Source organism: Anolis sagrei, chromosome 2 (assembly GCF_037176765.1).
Source record: "Anolis sagrei isolate rAnoSag1 chromosome 2, rAnoSag1.mat, whole genome shotgun sequence".
Lineage (NCBI taxonomy): Eukaryota > Metazoa > Chordata > Lepidosauria > Squamata > Dactyloidae > Anolis > Anolis sagrei.
In genome coordinates this window covers 131,369,968-131,395,642 of record NC_090022.1, presented here as the reverse complement: position 1 = coordinate 131,395,642, position 25,675 = coordinate 131,369,968, and the positions used below count along the sequence as shown (strand labels likewise).

The 25,675-nt window shown below is 41.6% G+C and overlaps 1 long non-coding RNA gene across 1 annotated transcript; it reads right to left on the bottom strand.

Moving 5' to 3' along the window:
• Positions 1-1,868: 1,868 nt before the first annotated feature.
• Positions 1,869-25,608, bottom strand: LOC137096075 (uncharacterized). Its single transcript, XR_010909234.1, has 4 exons — positions 25,501-25,608; positions 13,767-13,895; positions 11,363-11,398; positions 1,869-2,279 (listed from the first exon to the last, which is right to left on the bottom strand). It is a non-coding gene; the product is annotated as an uncharacterized lncRNA (long non-coding RNA).
• Positions 25,609-25,675: the final 67 nt, after the last annotated feature.

The window sequence follows — 25,675 nt, the reverse complement described above, 5'->3', positions numbered from 1 at the left end:
GGTTGTGCCAGACTGTGCCCAGATAGATAGGATAATAGATTTATCTCTATTCCGTTAACCTTGTAGCATAAACTTTTAGATGGCAAATGAATGGCACGTGATCTTTTGGTAATTTTATCTGAAAAATAAGTGGACGACTATACTACAAGAAGACTTCTTTCAATCAAGCTTCCTGAACAGGTTGCCAAGAAATGGTGGCACAATTGAGGTGGTTCAGAATAAAGTTAAATACATTTTTTTGTAATGTGGAAGAAGTCATCTAAACAACTTGTGACTTACCATCCTGAATGTATCCCACCAACCCTGTATTATGAACTGATATGCTTCTTGGTGATTTCCTGGTTCTGCGGGTATGGTAAAACAAGGCACCCATTGTGGTTTACCATTGGGACTGTGCCTCCCCCCCCCCCCCCCCCACGTGGAGTGGGACCCATTCAAAGCCTTGACTTGCGTAGAATCCAAATTGGACTTTGCTACCATTTTTAATTTCTTGACCCACTTTAAACAAAGGTCCATGAGTGCTTTCATTCACAAACAGAACACTTCAGTACAACAAAGTTGGCAAATAACATATAATGGCAGGGGTATATTTCATGTCACAGTTGTTCTTCTCTCAGACTGACAGGGTGCCCTGTAACACATCTACCCTTCATTCCCCCAGTAGTCCAACTTACATCTGACATCTGTCTTTTCCCTTTTCTGTGTCCTCCCAATCAACCTAATTCCCTATGTAACTCTAGCATACAGTCCCTAGTGGCGCAATGGGTTGAACCCTTGTGCTGGCAGGACTGCTGACTGAAAGATTGGTCGTTCGAATCCAGGAAGTGGGTAGAACTCCCATCTGTCAGCTCCAGCTTCTCATGCGGGGACATGAGAGAAGCCTCCCACAGGATGGTAAAACATCCCTTGGGCAATGTCCTTGCAGACAGCCAATTCTCTCACACCAGAAACAACTTGAAGTTTCTCAAGTCACTCCTGACATTTGGGGGGGGGGGGAATCCTGTTTGTTCTTTCCTGCCAGTTCCAACTCTCTTGGATCCACCTCAGTTTTTCTTCCAGTCCTTTCTCTCGTTGCATCACTTCCATCCCCTCTCCTATGATTTTTTTATTTTTTCCTACATTCAAATTCCTCTGCTTCCCTCTGTCAAGGCCTCCTTCCCAGGCCTTCCTTCACTCTCCATTCCTAGCATCCTCCCACCTCCATGTTTCCTTCCCACTCCATTCTCTGCCAGTCCTGTTCCTTCCTCTTCCCTTGCCACATCTGCTGTAGTTCCTCCCCCCCCCCCCCTCACCATTCTTCTCACCATGTCTGCCTCTCCCTCATCTTCTCACCTGCCATCCTTCCTGCTTGGTCCAGTTCTTCTTTTTCTTGGCGTGCAATGTTTCTCTTTTTTTGTCGAATTTTAAAATGTTCACTACTTCCTAACTCTAAACCCCACTACAGTTCAACTGCAGTGCCTTTACACTGCTGAAAAGTCACCAGTGGCTCTTGCTTTACTAGATATGGGAACCATCTCCTCCTACCCCGACCCCCAATGGACCATCTCTCTGGCCAGGTAAGTTGGGGCAAGTGTGAACAGTGACAATGAGCATCTTGAAGCTCACATTCACTGCCACATCCACATGCAGCTAATCAGTCAGATCATACCTATCGTAAGCACAGATGTTATGAATATCCATGTCTTTTGGGTACTCATAAGCAGAAGTGAGATTAGTTGGAGCAGGGCTTCTTCATGTCCATCCCCTCCTTGCATCATTTTAACTAATTTCTGGTTAAGGCAAGGGGATACCCAAGAATCTGAAGAACAAGTGTGTCTTTCAAAAACAGTACAGAGGATCCTATGTTTCTCCTCTTGGGATAATCTTGGCTATTTCAAAAGCGTCATCGTTTGACCCTTACTCTTCCAGCTGGGGTTGAAACTGGCACAAGCCCTTTAAGTTCAGTGCTTCTGAAGGACTTTATTCTTAGCTCTCATTAATGCAGAAAGTAGCGTTTCTAAGAAATCTTCTGCAGTAGGTCTCTTGTTCCCCCAAAAGATTCAGCTGTTGCATTTTTGCATACCCTAACAGCTGTTGTAAAGTACAGTAGTCCTTTAACAGCTGTATAGAGTAGCACTGAGAACCCTTTTCCCTTGGCCAAATTACTTCTGTCTACTGAGTTCATCTTTCACGTTCCCATCAGGTTACTCTGTCATTTAAATTTGCATTCATTGCTGCCTAGTTGAAGTTATTTGTGATGGCTTGTACTTCATGTGAATTCAGCAGCTCAGCCTTCTCTTCTGAAAGAAGTTTCAGAGGATGTTGCATTAAAGAAAGAAAGAAGTGGTGATTTAGAGCCAAAATTAAAGTTTTCTATGCCCCATTCATCCTCCCCATCTTTTAGTCATTGATTCAAGTTGCCATAAACAAGAGATTCACATTACTAATTTTCTCGGCTCACAATGAATCTGCATTAGGATCTGCTACCTATATGTGTCAGTTCACAATTCAGAATCCTACCTAATTAGTAAATAAGCATTTTGATCCAATGGAGGACCAAAAAGCCTCTGGGTCTCCTCTAATTGACTTCGTGAATTTCTGCTTCACTTGCTTTGTTCTTGTTGCTCTTGTCTTTGTTTGTTTCATATTCTGAAAAGGCTTTCAAGATGTCTTCTAAAACGTCATAAGATCAAGAACAAATAATCTTTCTAAGAACAATACACAATACTCAGCATTACAATAATAATTTAAAACAGCAAAGTTTCCAATGTCTTAAAGCAGCAAATCATTAAGCACCAAAAGCTTGCTGAACAATAAAAATGTTTAATAGATCCTAAAAGCAGAGAGAAGGGGGTTGTGGTTCTCAACCTGTGGGTCCCCAGATGTTTTGGCCTTCAATTTCCAGAAATCCTTACAGCTGGTGAAATGGCTGGGATTTCTGGGAGTTGTAGGCCAAATCCAACACTTGTTTCCACATTTCTTGTAAGGATAGGATGGAATATAGTTGTTCAAAATTAATCTTAATTCTTGGGCAGCATCATAGGGATGCAGGGGATTTTTGAGATAATCTGCTCCTACCAAGCTGATAAATTCACCTCTGCACTGATGCATATACACAAACCCACAAAATCCTATGTCTTAACTGATGTTTTTGGCATTGTAGATGGTAATCTCACAGGCAACTAATTAGAATTACTCATCTGAAACCCATAGATTTGTTTGACCTTTTAAACCTCTTCCATAGAAAATACAGTAGCCCCAAGTTCTTTCTCCATGTATTTGCCTGCAAGCTTTCCCCACCTCCTGTGTGGCACACTTGCTCACTGTAGCATGCAGGAAGCAGAGGGTAAGAACAGGATTAAGAAGAAGAATCGACAGGAGAAATTGTGTCTGCTGTGTCAGTATAGCCAGGACTGGCCCAAGGATAAATAGACTCCTGGATGAGGAATGCATTTGGAGACCTCTTCCCCTCTCAGCTTTATGGGGCCACTCAGATTGATGTCACGTTGCCAAGACAGACAATAAAGGGAAGACAAGTGGGGAGGAGACTGATTCCAACAGGTACAGGCAGTTCTCCCTCTGAAGCCAGGGCAGTGGCAGCTGGGGTGGAGGGAAGGCTTTTCATTAGACGCTGGGGCCAAGGCATAGTGGAGTTGTCTGCCTCAGATGCGCATATTTCCATCTATGGAGAGCCCACAATATGGCATTTGTGACATCTTGTTCAATCTATATAAAAGGAGGAGGAGTATTTCTGGCTGGAATCATTGGGTTGTTGTAGGTTTTTTGAGCTATATGGCCATGTTCTAGAGCATGGCCATATAGCTGGAAAACCCTACAACAACCCAGCAAAAGGAGAAGCCTTTTGAAGTTTAAATAGAGAATCCTATTATAATAAGGGGCATCTGCCAGTTCTTTAAAGGGCAATCCTTTCCATCTGCAAACAAGAGACTTCCCCTACTGTAAGAGAGACCTGGAGTGACAACCATTGGTTTATGACATATGGGGGAAGTATGACCCCAGCCCCATACTTCTTTTTATACAAACTGTGGGTCCCATGGATGAATTATGGCATGTCTGAACTGCTTAGAGAAATTCTTGCATGCAACTCCTCCTTGCTTTCTGATCCAGCAGAATGATAGATGTCCTTCATATTTTGCTTTCATTTAAGCTATAGGCTTAGCTAATAAGCAAAACCTGTGCCACCAGTATCCCAAGGATACATTTTACAGAGATCTTATGCCTAAGTAAAGGAGCAAAATTAATAAATGTAGTCTTCTTTTTCAGAATGAACATATATCAGTTCTTTCAACAACCACATAACATTCAAATTAGCATAAATTCTGATTAATATGCAACAAGGTAAAATCTTTATTTTGCCATAGCTGGGATGAGTATCATATGGTGAGATTTTAAAAGGTGCGGTCCTATGTGCTAATACATATATATTTTTCCTATTTATTAAAATATTCTGAATTCTGCTAAGCAATGTGTTAACCTCAAGGTAGGAGTTAGATACATAAAAGAATTGAGATGAGGGGCCTGTTTTAATGGAGCCCAGGGATAAAATGCCAGTCTTCCCTAGGAGCACATGCCAAGATGCTCCCCTCCCACAACACTGTGCTGCCAAATTGTATTGGCTTTTGCAGGATTACAAAAGATAGCAGTGAAACAGATCTTATCCTAAGCCTTTCTCCAGCAATATTTATGCAACGGGACATGCATAAGTTATTCCTGATTTCTTGTTCTGTTTTCAGACCTAATTCAGTTCTGTTTAGTGGCCCCCTTAGCTTGAAGCCCTGGCAAACCACCCAACCCCTAAGGCCAGCCATCACTACTCATACTCTTAAAGCAGCATACCATTTTCCCATTACTGTTTGAAAACCATTGTGCACTTGTCCTTGACTTAATGTGGTGTCCGTCCTCTAAAAACTTTACAGTTTCACAGAACTGCTGATAGCCAAGTAGAGCTGCAAGATCCCTTTCTGGGTTTTTTTATGGATCTGTCTCAGTGTTTATCAACCTGGGGGTCGGGACTCCTGGGGGGTCACGAGGGGGTGTCAGAGGGGTTGCCAAAGACCATCAGAAAACACAGTATTTTCTGTTGGTCATGAGGGTTCTGTGTGGGAAGTTTGGCCCAATTCTATTGCTGGTGGAGTTCAGAATGCTCTTTGATTTTAGGTGAACGATAAATCCCAGCAACTAGAACTCCAAATGTCGAGGTCTATTTTTCCGAAACTCCACCAGTGTTGATATTTGGGCATATTGAGTATTTGTGCCAAGTTTGGTCCAGATCCATCATTATTTGAGTCCACAGTGCTCTCTGGATGTAGGTGAACTACAACTTCAAAACTCAAGATCAATGCCCACCAAACTTTTCCAGTATTTTCTGTTGGTCATGGGAGTTGTGGATTCTAAGTTTGGTTCAGTTCCATCATTGGTGGAGTTCAGAATTATTTTTGATTGTAGGTGAACTATAAATCCCAGCAGCTACAGCTCCCAAATTACAAACTCAATCTCCCCCCTCCCAACCCCACTAGTATTCAAATTGGGGCATATTGGATATTTGTGCCAAATTTGGTCCAGTGAATGAAAATCCATCCTGCATATCAGATATTTACATTATGATTCATAACAGAAGCAAAGTTACAGTTATGAAGTAGCAATTAAAATAATATTATGGTTGGGGGTCACCACAACATGAGGAACTGTATTAAGGGGTTGCGGCAATATGAAGGTTGAGAAACAATGGTCTATCTACTAGGATCCCCATACTATTTGTAACAAGACTCCTGCACTTTTTGCTCTATAGAAAATTGAAATCCGACAGCAGATATCCACACATCCCACTGTCTGTATTATCATAGTGTGGGCAGTTTCTCTTGATAAATTTCTGTCACACAGACATTAAATGCCCAATGCTTGGGAATGTGGGGGGAGCTTCCAGTCTTACTGTCTCTCCAATAGGTAAGGTGGACAAGGTAGAAACACAGAAGAATTTTCCTCTTGTAGATAGGCGAGAGAATGGAGCCACTAAAGCTAGAGTTTCTGTACTACCTGTTCTTATTAAACCCCGGAAGAGGAGGTTACTCATTCCCTGCAAATTTGGGTAAGTGGGGACAGCTCCCAGCAGGCAAAAACTACGCAATTGGCTCTGTGATCAAGACAAATGAGGCCTCCTGTAAGCTGTTGGGAGAAGCTGAATAATGGCATTTGAGAGCAACTCTGATCAATAAAAAGGACATTTCATCAGGTAGCAGTGACAAGAGGGGCTGGTGGCAATTATTTTTTAATATCGCAAAGCAATTGGGAACGAGGCAGCCTTAATTATTCATGCAAGAAACACTGGCATCTGCCCCTAACAAGGCAGGAAAAAGACTGACATTGAGAACTTCATTTGTTGTCCCGCACAGCCCCTGGCTGTTTTGGTGATCGCGTAAAAGAGCATCATAGTCATGGCCAGGGTTATCATCAGCCAGAGAGTAAGTCCATTTAACAGTTCATGTAACACAAGCAGTCCCCACTCTCATCTTTTCAACAGACTCCAAGTTATGTGCAAATAATCTATAGGCCTGATATTCAAGTGCTCAAATTGCTATGAACCACAGTATTCAGCAACGTGACATCTTCTATTTCCCTGAACATGTTTTGAAGGGGGGAAAGGAGGTTTCTAGGTCTTTAATGTTAAAACAAGGATGGGAGCTAATTCTGCCTTCTTATTGTTTGCATCCATCCCTCTGAGGTTCCCCAGACTAAAGTCATACCCCCTTCCCCTTTATATCTTTATTGGTCCAGTCCCCCCAATTTTATGAGTCCTTCCCATTTTAGTCCTCATGTATTAAGATGTAACATTTAAGCACATCAGAGTCACATCGTATGGAAGAATCTAGATCAGTGGTTCTCAACCTTCCTAATGCCGTGACCCCTTAATACAGTTCCTCATGTTGTTGTGACCCCCAACCATAACATTATTTTCGTTGCTGCTTCATAACTGTAATTTTCCTACTATTATAAATCATGATGAAAATATCTGATGTGCAGGATGTATTTTATTAACTGGACCAAATTTGCCACAAATACCCAATATGCCCCAATTTGGATACTGGGGTGGTTGGAGGGGGGATTGATTTTGTCATCTGGGAGTTGTGGTTGCTGGGATTTATAGTTAACTTACAATCAGAGAGCATTCTGAACTCCACCAATGATGGAATTGAACCAAACTTGGAACACAGAACTCCCATGACCAAGAGAAAATACTAAAAGAATTTGGTGGGCCTTGAGTTTGGGAGCTGTAGTTCACATACATGCAGAGAACACTGTGGACTCAAACAACGATGGACCTGGACTAAACTTGACATGAGTACTCAATATGTCCAGATGTAAACACTGGTGGAGTTTGCGGAAAATAGACCTTGACATTTGGGAGTTGCAATTGCTGGGATTCATAGTTCACCTACAATCAAAGAGCACTCTGAATCCAGCCCACAATGGATCTGCACCATACTTGGCACACTACCTATGATGTTGGACATGAATTTCAGGGGGCTGCGGAGGCAGAGACCGGCCAGACCCAAAAGGTTCCAAGGGGTGACCACATGGGACTTCTTGGGTCCTGCAGGCTTCCAGGTTGGGGGTGACATACACAAGATGAAGACACAACCATCACTTATGTGTGAGGCCATGGAAGAAAGCTTTGTGGTCTCCACATAGGGTTCCACACAGAGAGGTGGATTTCCAGGGTGCAGGGGTCCATTCAGCAGAAAGTGAGATAGCAGTTAGTCTTAGAATAGGCCCAGGAAAAAGATGGCACCGGTTTGGAGTCAAACGGTTCACCCACGGATACGGGCACCCAGTGGGTTTCCGTATTTGCGGTTCAAAAGAGAGCAGTTTCAGCCTCCCCGGGACACTGTAAGAGCATCCTAGCTGAGCCAGTGGAGTTCCGTGGCTCGGAAAGATTAAAGTGCATGTTACTTGGTGTAAAAGGACACAGTGTATCACTGCGGAGAGAGGAAAGTCAGAGACCCCGAGGTTGAGAACACTGCTCTAGATCTTCATCATAGGCATACCACTGCCTTATCTTCTAAAGAAGAGTGTTCATATGTTTCAGCCATTTGCCATGTTCAGCACAGTTTTTCTAGCATACAAGGGTGGGTGGGAGGGAGGGGCATAAAAGTTGTCTCAACAAAGTATTGCTTTTTGTCATCGGATTAATCTTCTGATTTACATGTGGTAACATACGTAGATCATAAAATCTATCTTCTCTCTGCTGCAGAGAATTTGCTTCACCTTAACCCTGAAGTATGCATATTCAGAAATTTACATTTTATTTAAACCAGAGGAGACCTATATTTGCATGTCTTTAATGTATCAAGTTCTGTACATGGCAGCCGGCCTGCAAAAGGAGCTTGTTGTGCACTGCACAAAGGTGGGGTGTTTGAGAACAGAGTGCAAAGCCTGCACTGTGATCCCTGAGCAGTGGCCGTGCTGAGTCAGGGATTCTGGGAGTTAGGTATTCTTTCAAGAGCAGAGTTGACAATAAATAGCAAACAATGAGGAGATGTGGTGGAAGAACACAAAAGGAAAAGAGAAGTTGGAATTGAATTGGATTGTGAAGAAGATCTAAGACTTGAAACAAGTAAGACTTTGATTCATGCCCTACTCCACTCTCTTTTTGACCTATCACATTTATGATGTTTTGGCTAACCAGTATTAGGACATATATGTAAAAAGCATGTATGTACAGTCTCAGTGAGATGATGAAGAGATTAAGGGCCAAGGAACTTAACTATACAAATGGCATCTGCAACACAATGTGGCAGTGTGGATGTGCAAAGAATTAATGTGCCCTTTGCGTAAAGCTCATTGCTTTCCCACCTGTTCTAAATATGGAGCTATCTATGAGAAGATGTGCTTGCACAAACCAAAATAAATAAATAGAAAGTAAAATAAATAAATAAATAAATAAATTCGCGGGACCTGATCTTCAGATGGAAGAATTTGAGTGGCACCTGGAGGGAATTAGGCAGAAATGGCCCCGCCTCCCTGCAGACCTTTTGTAGAACAAATTCTTGTGGTTAGCCAGTGCAATTGCTGCAAATTATACAAGCGGCATGGAGTTTGTTCCAGTGGGAGTGTGCTGTTGGCTCATGCAGAGCTAATCTGACACGATGTGGCTGTGTGTGTGTGTTTATGTGTGCACATACAAACTGTTCATCTGGATATTTCTCATGGCCTGGGGGATAAAAGCAAAGCAAAGGAACCAGTTTTCTTGTGTCCTAGAAAGCAGCAGGATACTTCTATTGGTGTGTGTGCATTCACACATGTGCACACACACGGAAACAGACAAGCATAAGCAACTACAGGAAAAGTCTGGGTTTTGTGAGTTTTCTGGGCTGTATGGCCATGTTCCAGAAGCATTCTCTCCTGATGTTTCACCCACATCTATGGCAGGCATTCTCAGAGGTTGTGAAGTCTCTTGGAAACTAGGCAAGTGTGGTTTATATATCTATGGAATGTCCAGGGTGGGAGAAGAACTCTGGTCTGCTTGAGGCAAGTGTGAATGTTGCAATTAATTACCTTGAATAGCCTTGCAGCTTGAAAGCTCGGCTGTTTCCAAATCAATGCTAATCAAGGTGATCAGTAGCAACATTCATACTTGTGTTGTTGTAGGATTTTTCGGGCTATATGGCCATATTCTAGAGGCATTCTCTCCTGACGTTTCGCCTGCATCTATGACAAGCATCCTCAGATGTAGTGAGGTCTGTTGGAACTAGGAAAAGGGGTTTATATATCTGTGGAATGACCAGAGTGGGACAAAGAACTCTTGTCTGCTGGAGCTCGGTGTGAATGTTTCAACTGACCACCTTGATTAGCATTTGATGGCCTGGAAGTTTTTTGGTGTGGCTTGCTAGTGCCTTGGGGAATCTTTTGTTGAGAGGTAATTAGCTGTCCCTGATTGTTTTTCCTCTGTTGTTTTGCTGTTGTAATTTTATTTTTTTTTAATACTGGTAGCCAGATTTTGTTCATTTTCATGGTTTCCTCCTTTCTGTTGAAATTGTCCACATGCTTATGGATTTCAGTGACTTCTCTGTGTAGCCTGACATGGTGGCTGTTAGAGTGGTCCATCATTTCTGTGTCCTCAAATAATATGGTGTGTCCAGGCTGGTTCATCAGGTTCTCTGCTATGGCTGACTTTTCTGGTTGAAGTAGTCTGCAGTGCCTTTCATGTTCCTTGATTCGTGTTTGGGCGCTGCGTATGGTGGTCCCTATGTAGACTTGTCCACAGCTGCAAGGTATATGGTAGACTCCTGCAGAAGTGAGGGGATCCCTCTTGTCCTTTGCTGAATGTAGCATTTGTTGGATTTTCCAAGTTCCAACAGACCTCACAACCTCTGAGGATGCTTGCCATAGATGCAGGTGAAATATCAGGAGAGAATGCCTCTAGAACATGGCCATATAGCCCGAAAAAACCTACAACAATCCAGTGATTCTGGCCATGAAAACCTTCAACAACACATATTCACACTTGTCTCAAACAGAGAAGAGTTCTTTATCTCACCCTGGACATTGGTACTAATGTTGGAGAGTGGTCCCTAGACAAGTAGTTCCTGGTCAAGTGGCTGCTGGTCAGAAAAAGGTCGGGAACCACTGCCTTAGAGAGTGAAAAGCAACATCATGATCCTATGCAGACTAGAGACAAACACATTATTGCTTATGAGGTTTTGTTTTATACGAGTCTCCAAAATTAGAAGTTGGAATACTTAGTCATTAAAAAGTTTGGTGCTGCTTCCCTACTATTCAAAGTTTTGCCAGAGAAGAAGAACGACACTTCACTCTCTGCATACCACCTGCTAGTCATCACAGTGCAAACGTAGCCATATGGGTATTAATTCAAGCCATTTCCGCCTCATGGTGACCCTACGGTGAACTTATCACAGGGGGTTCTTGGCAAGATTTGTTCAGACAGGCTTTGCCTTCCCCTGAGGCTTTGGGTGCATCTTCACTGTAGAATGAATACAATTTGACACCACTTTAACTGCCATGGCTCAACACTATGGAATCCTGGGAGTTCTAATTTAGTGAGGCACAGCATTCTGGCAGAAGAGGCTAAAAATCTTGAAAAACTACAACTCTGAGGATTCCATAGCATTGAGCTATGGCAGTTAAAGTAGTGTCAAGCTGTATTCATCCTATAATGTAGCCGAACCCTGAGAGAGTGAGACTTGGCCAAGCTCACCAAATGGGATTCCATGGCCAAGGAGGGATTAAACACTCAAACCACAACACCATGCTTGCTCTCATTAACTGCAATTCTCTTCATAAAAATTGAGGAAGACCGAAGAAGTTTCCCAGCTTCAGGACAGTAAGACATAGCAATGATACTCACATCAAGGTCACTCCATACAAACTGCTTTGAGTCTCCCTAGGGGTGAGAAAAGCAATATATAAATACTGTAAATAAATAAATAAAATGAAATAATACAACAGGAAAGTAAGACGAGAGGAGGGAGGAGGAAAGGGAGAACAACAATAATTATGACCTTATAACAGAACCAGAATAAGTTGTTATTCTGATTATGACTACCCAAATCCTTTATTCTGGCTGAATGCTTCTGGATGCTGTCATTTTTTAAAAGTAAAATTTCCTACCTTGAAAGGTGGATGTGAATTTATCAGCAGGTCATAATTATCAGTCCTTCTATGAGAGAGAGAGAGGGCAGGATATAAAACAAAGTAAATAAAATATATTAATTAATAAATAGATAGGTGGGTCTTGCTTCTCATATACAAAGGCAAACCATACCTACATGCGGACTTCCCCTTAAATCTAGTTGTGTCCAACTCTGGGGGGTGGTGCTCATCTCCATTTCTAAACCTACAGCATTGTCTGTAGACACCTCCAAGGTCATGTGGATGGCATGATGCATGGAGCGCTCTTACCTTCCTGCAGAAGTGATACCTATTGACCTACTCACATTTGCATGTTTTCCAAATGCTAGGTTGGCAGAAGCTGGGCCTAAGTGCAGGAGCTCACACCGCTCTCCGAATTTGAACCACTGACTTTTTGATCAGCAAGTTCAGCAACTCAGTGGTTTAACCTGCTATGCCATCAGGGGCTCCACACTACCAATACTATCTAGGGCACTGGTTCCCAACCTTTTTTTGACCAGGGACCACTTGACCAGGGACCACTCTCCAACATTAGTATCAAAAGGTTTATGAATCAGATTTTGGTCAACTTTAGATTCAATTCGGGGTGCTGATTCAGAAAATTGCATTGGATAGACCATATCAGCTCTAGTTTCTGATACAGGACATATGCCATGGTCAGTGACAGGGAAGGAGTGGCAGGCGGCACAAAAGGAGGGATTTTTTTTAAAAAAAGCAAAAAAAGTGGACCAGATTTTCATCCTCGCGGCCCACTGGTGGTCCACAGCCCACAGGTTAAGAACCACTGATCTAGTGGGAATGCTATCCTTAGTGTGCTTTCTATGTGCCCTGATGGAGTCTTATGACTGTGATGCCATATGCAGACTCTAATGTGGGTAGAAGCCAAGACGGCCTGATTGATGCAAGCTGGGATGGTTCTACAAATATAGACATTCTGGTCTGGGCACGAGACCTATAAATTAATTCTCTATCTGCCAAAGGAAACACACTCCAACCCTGCCCAGTTTGGGATCTAGCATCTATTCTAGGAACAGGGTAGCACAGTTGTTTGGAAAAGGGGATTTATGACATTCAGTGCAGGAAGCAGCTTGGACTAGGAAGGCACTAACCTCTGATTCAAAATGGAAATCATACTTGAACTGTCTAGAAATAGCACTATTGAGTTCAACAGCCTGTACTCCCAAGAACTGGAATGTTGCATGCTCAATAGATTATTTTCTTTTCTTTAGTTCATTTCCTTCACTACTATATGCCTTGCAATATTAATACAGTAGTACTGCTATGTTGCCTGCTTTTTGGTGGAGATTTAAAGATAACCATTTCCCGTTTGTAAATGAGCAATAAAAGCATGCTCTTATGTAACAATGCCCCCGAACAAGCTGTGCATTACAAGTTCTGGGACAAGGCCAGCAAGCCAGTGTGGGCTGATCTACAAATGTGTTAATTTCAGCTGTACTACACTTCATTAGGAGGCTGGTGTCCTTGGCATCTAGCCTAGGCCTTGGCATGGGAACGGGCCACTCGGTGAAAGATATCCCTCTCATGGGGTTAAGAACAGCCTGGGTTGAAGGGTAGGCTGTTCCTGGGCACTACACTTCTGAAGGTGTTGAAAGACCTCACAGAGCATGACAGCGACCTACGCCTACTAAAAAATCAAGGTGAGGGTGCAGAAACAGACATTTTGTTTTATACCCTCCAATGGTCCTAGTTTGGAAGGGACAGTCCTGGCTAATTCTCTGCAATCCCACTTTTTCATTTGCTTTTAAAATGTCCCAATTTCTCTCTCCTCTTCCTCTCTTGCTCTTTTCTCCAGGCTTACTGCAATTGTCACAAATTGAGTTCAAAGTGCAAAAATAGCAGGGAAGAGAAGATGGGATGCTTTCCTTTCATGTCATATCTGGAAAAAGCAAATTGCTGCAGCCCCTCCTGTTAGGAGTATTCTTCCTCATTGATAACGTCTGTCTTCATCATCACACACCTTTGTTTGACCACACACAATGTTGTTTTAATTCAAGAAGTGCTGGAGACTTTATTCCTCAAAGGGGGTGGGGGTGGGATCTTCTTATTTGTGACGTGTTTCATAAGGTTCCATCTTTTAAACAGATTGAAAATTCACTCACCCCCATCACAAAGGATCGCCTCCTCCCGTTTCTAGCTCAGCCACTTCAAGGACACCAGCACACATTTTGAAACAGGCATCCTTTTTGAAACACCACATTCCATGGGATCCTCCTCCTAAAACTCATACACTAAAGGAGACAGGTAGACTTTTTAAAACACTTCTTTCAGTGACACCCACATAGTCTTTATTTTATTTATTTCAAACATTTATACCCCATCCTTCTCTATCTCCAAGGGGGGACTCAGGGCAGCTTGCAACGACAACAATTTGATGCCAGCAACATACAAAACATTACAGTAAAAAACATTAAGTTACAAACCCATTTAAAACATTATTATTAACCATATAGCCATATCTGAGTTTGATTCAATGACCAACAGCCCAGTCCAGAGTCCAATATAAAAACATTGTAATTATTATCAAACCTGCTGTCCAAATGACTAGTCCCAAAACCATGTTTTGAGTTTCTTCCTGAAGGAGAGGAGGGATGGAACTGACCTAAATTTTCTGGGAAGTGTATTCCACAGGTGGGGGGCCACCACTGAGAAGGCCCTGTCTCTCGTCCCCGCCAAATGCATTTAAACCACTAATGAAAACAGAAGGAATCATAGTAGCCCACATGAACACCCACACCGAAACATAACAAAGTAATCAGACAAATCCACCACTTCCCATCACAAACAAAAATACTTGGTTTTAAGCATAGGGAAAGGAGTGGTTTTTAAAACAAAATACCATCATCCACATGGCAGAACTCCTAAGGGAAATCCCTTTAAAAAAGACGATGTTTCTGGTTTTTATATTTCTGCCCTTGACCCATAAGAACAAAAATGCCTTTAAAATGATCGAATTAGCCCCTGAACAAGTAAAATGACTGAATTACAAAAGAGATCTTTTTCGACCTATGCTCCAATTTTGTGGAACTCATTGCCTCCATAGATTAGAGCAATGTCGGAGTTGCGACCTTTTGTGAAGGCACTCAAGACTTGGCTGTTTGGTTGTGCATTTAAGTATTCAGATCTAATTTGCCAAATAGTCACTGTTGAATGTTTTTATGTTGAATGTTTTTATATTGTGTAAATGCTATTTTAGATTGTAAGTCGCTCGGAGCACCTTGGTGGAGAGCGACTAATTAAGAAATAAAGTGAAGTGAAGAAGATCTTTACACAGTACAGAAAGTCCCTGTTACAAACAAGATAGGTTCTGTAGGTTTGTTCTTAAGTTGAATTTGTATGTAAGTCAGAACAGTTACATTTTGTAAATGTAACCAACCAAATATTAGCTTTGGCTAACATAGGGATTAGTATGTTTTGCTGTTTGTGGCCTTGTTCAGAAAATTTCACCTCACTTTCTGTTTTGAAGAATTTGGCTTGATGTGTAAACAAGGATTGGCGTTAGAGCTTCAAAAAAGACACTTTTTCTCCATGATAACTCTTTCAGGATTTCTCTTCTTTCCTGTTATCTCACAACCCCCCCCCCCCCGAGTTGCAAACGGCTCTTAACTATGAGCCGTTTGCAACTCAGGAACTGCCTGTATTGTGAAATCTAATTCTTTATACCTATTTTATTCATATTTTGGGTGAGATGTAGGTACACAATACTTGAAAGAGTAAGAGATGCTCTAAAATTTCTTTGGGATATCAACATACACACTCACATGCATATTGTTTGAGTAAATTTACCCTAAAGGGGTGTCATAATGCTCCAATGCATCACATTCCTATTATAGGACCGAAGCTTTGCAGCAGATACACCTGTAGCAGACCACCAAATAAGCCACTATCCTCATTTAATATCTTTACTTAGCAGAGCTATTATACTATCTATCTGTTGTTGTTTGTAACCCACTATATTTCTTTCTTAAAAAGAGAAATGTGTTCCTACCTTGAGACTGTTTTACAGTATCTAGTTTCCCCCCTCCCTCCAGGCCCCAATTTTGAATTTTCCTGTTGTGTCAACTGGCTAAGAGCACAATATTCTGGTGAGGTCGGTAAAAATTCTAACTGGTGACAGTCTTACTGTGTCAGCAACTGAGCGGCTGCATGGACCCAACTCCAGCCCTCACACCAGCAATGAAATACATGATTGATTTTCAGAGCGCCAGACGCAGTGCAGTGGCCCAGTGGACAAGGCCATTTTTTACAAACCCAGTCATTTGAGTGGGTGCCACTATGAGTGATCTAGAAGGGGACGTTAGCAGTGTTCTGCGTCTTCCCTTTTGTCATGTCTTTCCTTCAATAGCTCAAAATGGATGTATTTGTCTCATTATTATTTAATAATAGGAAAGCTTAATAAATGTTGTTGATTAATAAAATATTTCTGTATATCAAAAGCAAGCAAGCCTGAATGTATAGAGAATAAAACAAAATTAAACAAGCTGAGGGCATTTAACACTAATACGCCTCAGTTAGCAAAATAGATATGCTGCTGGTCTTTTCTTCTTTAACAGAAGCTTTGGTGTCCGAAGTACAAATAACATGGGGAGAATATGGAAAAATTCCTATGTTACAGAAAAGAAGAACAGTTCAATAGGTTTCTGCAAACCTTTTATCCAAATCTGACAACATGCAAGTGTGAAATTAAACAACCAGGCCAGGTAAGCTTTGTATCAGTAAAGAACATTTTTCAATTTTCTAGAGACCACTTGAAAGCTCTTTCCAAAATGCATCCTGGGATGGCTTTCCCTCCCTTTCAACAGCTTGTACTTTTCTTATGATTTCCATTATGAGGACAAAATATACAAATCTGTGCTTTTTCCACATTGCAGGTTACCTGGTGAGACAGGCTAATCTGCCATTCTCTTCTTTCTACAGTATTTTACTCTTTGCACAATAATTCTGGAGGCAGCTGTTCACTTTCCCTGCTTGACATAAATGCACACTGCTACAGTATGATCAGCGGAAGTGGAATCCCATCCTTTTCCAGATCAACCTTTACTGCAGGCCCGCTGTTGCAACCCAAAACTGAATGTCTGTCTTTCCCCAGCCCTCTTCCACCATCTTCCCAGTGTCAATGCTGCAAAATACTTCTAGTTAAAAAGACGACAGGAAATGGGGTATTGGGCTGGGCTCTCATAAAAAGACTTTGTTAAATAGACTTCTTTGTCAGAGGCTTAGTTAACCAATGACCTCATCACACTAGGGAATGAACCCACTTTAAATCAGGTGCTCCCTTCTGGAGAATTCTGGGGTTTATAGCTTAGGGAGGAGCCTTTAACAACCTCACTAAACTACAAACCCCAGAATTCTGCAGGAGGCAGAAACTGGATTTGAAGTGGACTAATTCTCTAGTGTGATGATGTAGCAAGTTATACTTGCAATTTAAATCCATTAAAAATCAAAACATAATATAAAACTATGGAGACTTACTGATGACGAACACTGGTGTAATATTTACTTCCTTGCTTATTGTGTAAGTAAGTAATCACTGTTTCCTTGTGCAATTAGTCTTTTGCAAGGCACAACCTTAGAGCTGGTTATACCCCTATAGACAATAATTGACCAGAAGTTGCCAAGCACCAGCCAGCTCCAGATGCACAGCTGTGAAAAAGGAACATCTGCCACCTTACAGAACTCCAGCATATCTTCAGGCCTTCGTGGCAGCCTAGTAACAATCTGGAGGGGAAAAGCTAGCTACCTCCTTAAATAAGATGATGATGATGATTAAGATTTAGTACCTGTATTCCAGGCCGACACAAGGCTGGGGCACATAGGGTGGCAGGGCAGTAGATTGCCACAACCTAACATCACACCCATGATGAAGATCCAGCATTGGCAGGAGCAATCACCTTCTGCCATGAGGCATGGCTTTGTTCGTCTTGACTAGGGTTACACTGAGGAAGCTCTCAAGAGTCACTACTATTCAGATATTATTGCACTTACTATAAGACAACTATATACTTTTTCTAGGCAGGATCATTTATCTTCTGTAACACTACAGAAAAACAGCTACATAGTATGCCATTGCTGGAATATAATTTGCTAGAAAATTTATCTGGCATTTCCAAAATTATGTTCATAATTCCATGATTTGAATAAACCAAAATTTGGATACTACCAGACTGAGTGATATTTATAAAGAAGACCGTCTTTTAAAATATATTATTAACATTGAAATGTTAGGTTTTTACCTAAGACAGTTGCATGGGGCATAGCCTCAATGTTTTTCAGCCCTTAAAATTTCATACAAGGTTCTATTTAAAATGAACCAGAACCAGAAATTTTAAAATCATTGTTTGTCAATCAGTCCCAGATTTGCATGGAAATAGTCTGCAGATAATTGCCGAATCTGTCAAAAAATTTAAAAACTCCTCCCAAAAATCATTTAGGAGGTAAGTATTTCACATATTGTGAGAAAGACTTCTAGTTTCTAGTCTTCGTGTTGATCATGACAGAAAACACACCAATTTTGTGATTCTGTTATTCAGTTTCTGGGTTTGATGTACCTTATGACTGCACTAGCTTTTCTTAATTTATTTTACAATGTCTTGGGAGATTTCCAAGGCCAACTAGGGCTTCCAAGTGGTAGGATTTCAGCCCCCTGAATAATTATTTGCCTTTCTCCATTAATAGCATTGGGATTTTCAAAAGCACCTTTCCTAAAGCCCTACTGTGCCATTTCATCGCAATGTGAAAATGATTCTGGATTCTCAAAGGATATACCAGCAGAGCACAAGTTCTCAAAGATTCTACCATGTTGGTTATGGCCCTCAGGAGTAGATTGTATGCCCACATGATGAACTGTCCACAGGAACTAAGACTACATTTGCAACATGGAATACTGTAGTTGCAATTAGTGCTGGTGCACCGGCCAACCATATTGTTCCATCAGTAGCCTTCGTGGTGTTCAGCACATACAGTAAGTGTAAATGTATATAATTATACAGATTACAAGATTCAATTTATTTGGTAAAAAATGTGTGCTATCCTGGTGTAGATTGTATTTTGTACAGAGCCCCAATGAATCCCTTCTCTATACTGGTTATATGAAGCCATGGATTGTTTAGACTGGGTTCCAAAACCTCCTTTGTCACCTCAAGCAACATTCCTGTTGTGAGATTGCTTATTACAAGGTGGATTGAGAATTGTTCCCTGGACCTTTCATGTACTTAACTTTTATTTGGGACTCCAGGTTTAAACCTAGCCATCAGTCCTGGGACAGCGTCCATGGAATTTCATTTTAGCATATAATCTAATTGAGAAGTCCCAGGCTATTGCACATCTGTGGTTTTATAGGGGCTGCTGGCGGTAAATTAGATCCATCCCCTTCAATTGGATGTGTTGTCATTTTTATGACTTTGGGGGTTATATAAATAGAAGGGAAGGGAGGGAGGGCATGCAGGGAAAGCAACTGCCAAACTCTTGCTCCCCCCCCCCTCTCTGAACGTTTGAAAATTCTGGCTAGTTTATGAAAGATCCGTGTCAGTCCCTGGCTGGAGCACAAACTTCGTTGATGTGGAGAACAAGAGGCAACTTCAAACAGCTGTTGGCATGTGTCGGAAACAGATAAAGTGTGTGGGTGTGTGTGTGGAGGGGGGATAGAATGGAGTTCAGGGTGTGGTTTTATTTTTATCAGAGGCCAGAGTACAGAAAAGCAAGCAGAATGTTTGAAATTACAAACACAAGCTTACAAATCTGTATATCAGGTCTAGAACAGAACAAGTTTTGATCTTCTGCTCTCTCACAGGTTCCTTCTACTTACTACTAAACAGACTTTCCCATGCACCTGAGTAGAAGAAGCTGGTCCATAGAGCCTTCTGTGTCTGTGGAGTTGCCCATGCTGTTGAAGTGAAAAGGGAAACTCTTTGAGGTGCAGATCTTGTGCTGGAGCATTTTAGGCTATGAAGAAGGAACCTCTGGGTTGGGATATTTCAGTAATATTGGCTTAGGCCCCATCTACACTGCCAAATAATTCAGTTTGAACTGGATTATATGGTTAGTGTAGACCAGGCATGGGCAAACTTTGGCCCTCCAGGTGTTTTGGACCTCAACTCCCAGAATTCCTAACAGTCAGTAGGCTGTTAGAAATTGTGGTAGTTAAAGTCCAAAGCACTTGAAGGGTCAAAGCTTGCCCATGCCTGGTGTAGGCGCATATAATATGGTTCAATCTGCATTAAAGTCACAATGTAGATGACGCCTGAGTCCTTCTTTCTGTTCTTCCCCTTGTTTAGTTTTACACTTTTATAATGACAATGTAGATGAAGCCTGAGTCCTTCTTCTTGTTCATCCCCTTGTTTACGTTTACATTCAAACGTAAAGTGAATAAAATAGCTCTGCTTTTCTTCACACACAGGTCCCATCCACACTGCCATATAACACATATGCACTTCATTCCAGTTAAACTGCATTATATGAATCTACATTGAGTATGTAGCCTGGAAGATATGGTTAGGCTTGCATTAAAAAGTCAATATTGCATAGGCATGCTGTCACTGTAAGATTAGCTAAACAGATCAAGAAGTTAGCACATACATGGACCATACCATCAATTTAGTGGTGACAGTGCAGGATAAAGCAGTTGGCTTGGATAGTAGCATGAAGTTCCATAGGCAGACTGAAAAAAATAGTAAGTTCCTGATTAATGCTGTCTTTTACTGGTCTCTGGAAAATCTGCTTTATCTTGGCAAAAGAAATGTCGCAATTGGTAATGTTAGGTGTATCTATTCTCTTTGAAAGTAGTTTGTATCCTAGGATAGGGAACATTTAATTTAAAGATGCTTATATTACAGTAATAGTGCAACCATGCAATTAATGAGAGCAATAACATAGCATACTGTAACATTTTTTTCCTCCAGAATTTTCAGACACACGCTGCATGTTGTTTCAGAATTATTAGTCACTACACTAGATTAATGTTGAGTTATTTTGGTGTTGATCTAAAGGCATGGGGTCTCTTCAGTATTCAGAGAGAGCAACACAAAATATACCACCCAATCACCTAGAAATGGTTCTAGAACTAACCAACCTGGTTAATTTAGGAATGGTTATCTAGTTAGTATTAGCATAAATTATTTCCCGGAAGTTATCCTAAGACAACTAAAATAAAAAGATAAAGTGGAATCCAGGAGCATCTTCGAGAAAACTGAAGCCTACAGCATATGCTTTCATGGACTTTCTAGATGCAGCCATAACTTGAAGTCCATGAACACATCTGCTAAAAATTTTTTTGTCCATAGTTATTCTCAAAGGAACTGAAGGAGCTCTTTGTATCTTTTAATTCTGAGATAGGCTAACATGGCCATGTCGTTGAATATTACTAAAATGAATGTGAGTTGTGTATCATGGGGATCAAACTGCAAAACTTTTCTTGGATTGTACTCCTTCAGGCTGCAGGTGAGGCCACCTGTTTAAATTACATTGGGCCAGAGGGTGATATATGTGCATGTGAAAAATTGACTTGTCAGAGAAAAGGGTTTAGCATACCTTTGTTTGCTAAATGGGGAATTGCATCACAACCCAAGAATGTGCATTTCAATATTGAAATGTTATACTGCAACAAAAGTGAACCACCTGACTGGTGATTATGTAATTTTACTAGTTTATAGATCATTTCCTACTTAACAAAGGTACTAGGGACCTTCAACGTTCAAATGCTTCTCTAATGGAGAAGATCTGCTAGTATAAACAGTTCTGGAGCTGATTACATTGCGGAGGGGGGAATCTCCTACCTACCCACCCCTTGGCCCATAGTGATTCGTTCCATAACTATGAGCTCAGATGATTAGGAAAAGTTACACATTCTCTATGGTGTCTCTCTTGTTTTAAAGGTTCCCCTTCCAATTTTGCACACTTCCCAAGGCTAACTATAAGAAAGGCACCCACAAATAATAAATGACAGGTTGGCCGAGATGTTAATATTTTGCTTTGGAGTTAGTGCAGATTGAAGCCACAGAACAGTTTCTTTTATTGTTAGCTCTTCTGTTCCTATTAGTATACACACCCAGCTGCTTCTATAGCCCCAGGCTGCAATCATGTGCACACTTGCATGTGCATATTTGCATATAAGTAAATTAATCAAAATCAACTGGACTTTCATCCAAGAAAATTTTCTTTAGGACCGGAGCACACAGGGGGAGGAATGGCAGGTTCTCATTTATCCTCTTCTGTGTTCTGTGAGGTTATTGCTTTGTAGAACTGTCTACGTTGTCAAGAGTGGAAGTGAACCATCAGTTAAGACACTGACCCCTTTACAGGACAGGTGAGTCTACAATTCAGGACTGTAGAATCTATGTTTTCTTTTACCAGAAACCCAAGTTCACCCACATGGCGTGTATATTCCTTACCAATACTAATGAATTGCCTCTTCCTCTTCTTTATATCCCACTTTTTCTCTCTCAAAAAGAGACTCAGAATGGATTATAGTAAAACCAGTACAATACAATTTAAAACCTAAAAATATTCTATTAAAATAGAATTAAATATTAACACCATTAAAAATAAACAGTTTAAACCCTTATATTTCCTGTGTGTGCATAATTCCTATGTGTGCATAATTAACAGGCTGCTATTGGGTTTTCAAGACCCTTGGCGATCTACAACAAATTGCTGAGTGATCTACTACCAGATCTTGATCAACCTTTTGCCTACCATATTCTACTTGAAAGATGCAACTCCTTTTCTCTACTCCCATTTCCTTTATTATTTTTTTGTCTTGTGTAATTGTGTCGTCCCTTTGGTCTCTTGCCAGGTACTTCTAAGTTGAGAGCAATCTTGCGAATGGACTGGTCTTCACCTCGGAGAGTGTGACCATATCATCTGGGGCGTGATTCTTGTAGTTTTGTCAGCAATTGGGGCAATGGCAAAGCATTGCTGGATGTCATATTGGAGGATGTGGTCAAGGTGTGTGACACCAGCTGTAAATCGTAGCTTCCTCGTCTCCATAACACCAAAGTGGCCTTCTGCTTCCTTTGTTGCCAGCCAACATTCGGCTCCATATATTGCGGCAGGCTTTACAAAAGTTTGATAGATTTTTGATTTCAGGTGATCAGGCACCTTCTTGTCACAGATAACATCGACTATCGAGTGCCATTTCATCCAAGCTAATCTGTGTGACTTTGTCAAAAAGGCTGCCATCTGAAGTTACTGTCGATCTGAGATAATTTAAAGTGTTGACTTTTGGGAGATTCACCCTGTCTGCCTGGATGGTACCGTTCTCCTCCTTGTTGGCCGTCAGGTACTCTGTCTTTTTGACGTCAAGGCAAAGACCGAATTGCGTCAACTGGTCACACCATGCTTACGCCTAACATTCAACTTTTTCCTTGTCCTCAGCAGCAAGCATTATGTTGTCAGCATACAGCAAGGTCCAAGGTGCCGTTTTTTGCAGATCTCTAGTAACTGCATCCATTGCAACAACGAAAAGGAGGGGAGAGAGGGCCTGATGTACACAGACGGTGATGGGAAACTCTGATGTTTTGTCAGCAGCGGCCTGCACCCTGCTCTTTGGATCACTGTACAGAATCCGGGCCCAGTTGACCAGTTATTCAGGAACAGCATGTCGTAATGCATACCAAATAACTTCATGAGTGATGCGATTAAATGCTTTCTCCAAATCGAGGAAAGTGACATTTCTCACAGTGTTTCTTGACCAAGAGTCAAGTGGCATGGATTGCATTAATGGTACCTCAACTGGAGACGAAACTGCATTGGGTGGTAGTGAGATGGACAATTTCACGAATTCTGTGGTCGATGACATGTTCAAAGATCTTCATAGTATAGGATAGCAGACAGATCGGCCAGGAGGTTTTACAGTCCACAGGGCTGCCTTTCTTCTTTCAGATGGGTATAGTTGTGCTTTGCTGCCAGTCTACGGGTGCCTTTTCTTGGCAACAACTTGATTGAACAAGTCCATCAGCCAGCCAGCAGGTTCCAGCATTTTGTGTAAATTGCGTACTGATTGTCTTGATGTTATATGTTCTTTTGGCTAGTGGTTCATGTAGCATATGTTGAAGTTCCCTTCTTTAAACGACAGAGAGGGACAATAGCAGTAATAGTAACAATGAATTTTAAACTGTGTACTGATTAATATGCACTGACATTATATGCTCTTTTAGCTAAAGGAGTGTTTCTCAACCTGGGGTTCGGGACCCCTAGGGGGTCGTGAAGGGGGTGTCAGAGTGATCGCCAAAGACCATCAGAAAACACAGTATTTTCTGTTGGTCATGGGGGTTCTGTGTGGGAAGTTTGGCCCAATTCTATTACTGGTAGAGTTCAGAATGCTCTTTGATTGTAGGTGAACTATAAATCCCAGCAACTACAACTCCCAAATGACAAAATCAATCCCCCTAACCCCGCCAGTATTCAAATTTGGATGTATGGGTATTTTTGCCAAATTTGGTCCAGTGAATGAAAATACATCCTGCATATCAGATGTTTACATTACAATTCATAACAGTAGCAAAATTACAGTTATGAAGAAGCAATGGAAATAATTTTATGGTTGGGGGTCCCCACAACATGAGGAACTGTATTAAGGGGTCGCAGCATTAGGAAGGTTGAGAACCACTGACTCATGTTGTAATTTAATATGTTGTTGTTCCCTGCTTTAATCCAGGGGAAGGGGTGGGCAAGAAATTAATAATAATAATAATAATAACAATAATAGGAATAACTGGAAAAGCTGACACGATACAAGGATTTAAAGATCAAACTGCAAAGACTCTGGCACAAGCCATTAAAGGTGACCCCAGTGGTGATCGGTACACGGTGCAGTGCCTAAAGACCTTGGCCTGCACTTAAACACAATTGGCGCTGACAAAATTACCATCTGTCAGCTGCAAAAGGCCACCCTACTTGGATCTGCATGAATTATTCGCCAATACATCACAGTCCTAGACACTTGGGAAGGGTCCGACAAGTGATCCAGTACAACAGCCAGCATAGTGACCTTGTTTGTTGTGTACTAATCTTTATAGGCTTTGGCCTATAAAGCCCTAAACAGCCCCAGTCCAGTTTACCTGCCTGAATGCATCTCCCTTTATGAACCACTGCAGAAACGAAGATCTTGCTCTCGGTCCCGCCACCATCATAGGCACGTTTGGCGGGGACGAGAGACAGGGCCTTCTCTGCAATGGCCCCCCAGTTATGGAACGCCCTTCCTGGCAATATTAGATCAGCCCTCTCCCTCCTATCCTTCAGAAGGATGGTGACTATGGGACCAAGCCTTTGGGGCAGTGCAATGAGGCAAAATGGTGTCCGGAGATGGTTTTTAAGCAACTTTAAATGTGAATATAAGTGATTTTAATGTTTGTATATATTTATGGTTATATGTCTTGGTGTTGAATGTTTGCTGTATATATTGAGTTCCCTGCGGGGTGAGAAGGGCAGAATAGAATTGTTTTAAATAAATAAATAAATCTTGTTGTGTTTCTAATAATAATAATCATAATCATCCCACTTTCACGCCTCAATAAATATGCCTAATACTCCAAGGCTTTAATGTCACTTTATAATGCAGCTGATAACCAGGTTCATATCTACCAGAGCTCAGGCTGAAATAAAAAAATTCCAGGTACCCTTAAGAGTGCTGCCACGTGTATTTCATTGTATTCATTACATCTCCCTCCCTTTTATGCTACCAAGAGCCAAACAGGACTACTTACACGTTCCCTGGTAACGTTTGCAAGCACTTCCTGGGGGGGGGGGGGGGTAGGGAATCTACACTGCGGAATGTAATCGTTTTAATACCGCTTTAACTGTCCTGAAAGGAATCATGAGAGGCGCAGTTTGGTGAGGCACCTGCTGCTGTTTTCCAGAGAAGGCTAAGCACTTCGTAAAAGCACAACTCCCAGCGTTGGGCCATCTCAGTGGAGGCGGTGCAATGCCGCACTCCTCCTTCTGCCTTGGGCTGCCTGCCCCCTCTAGAGCCACGCGGAGGGCGCCGGGAGTAGTAACCCCGTGACCCATTTCAGGG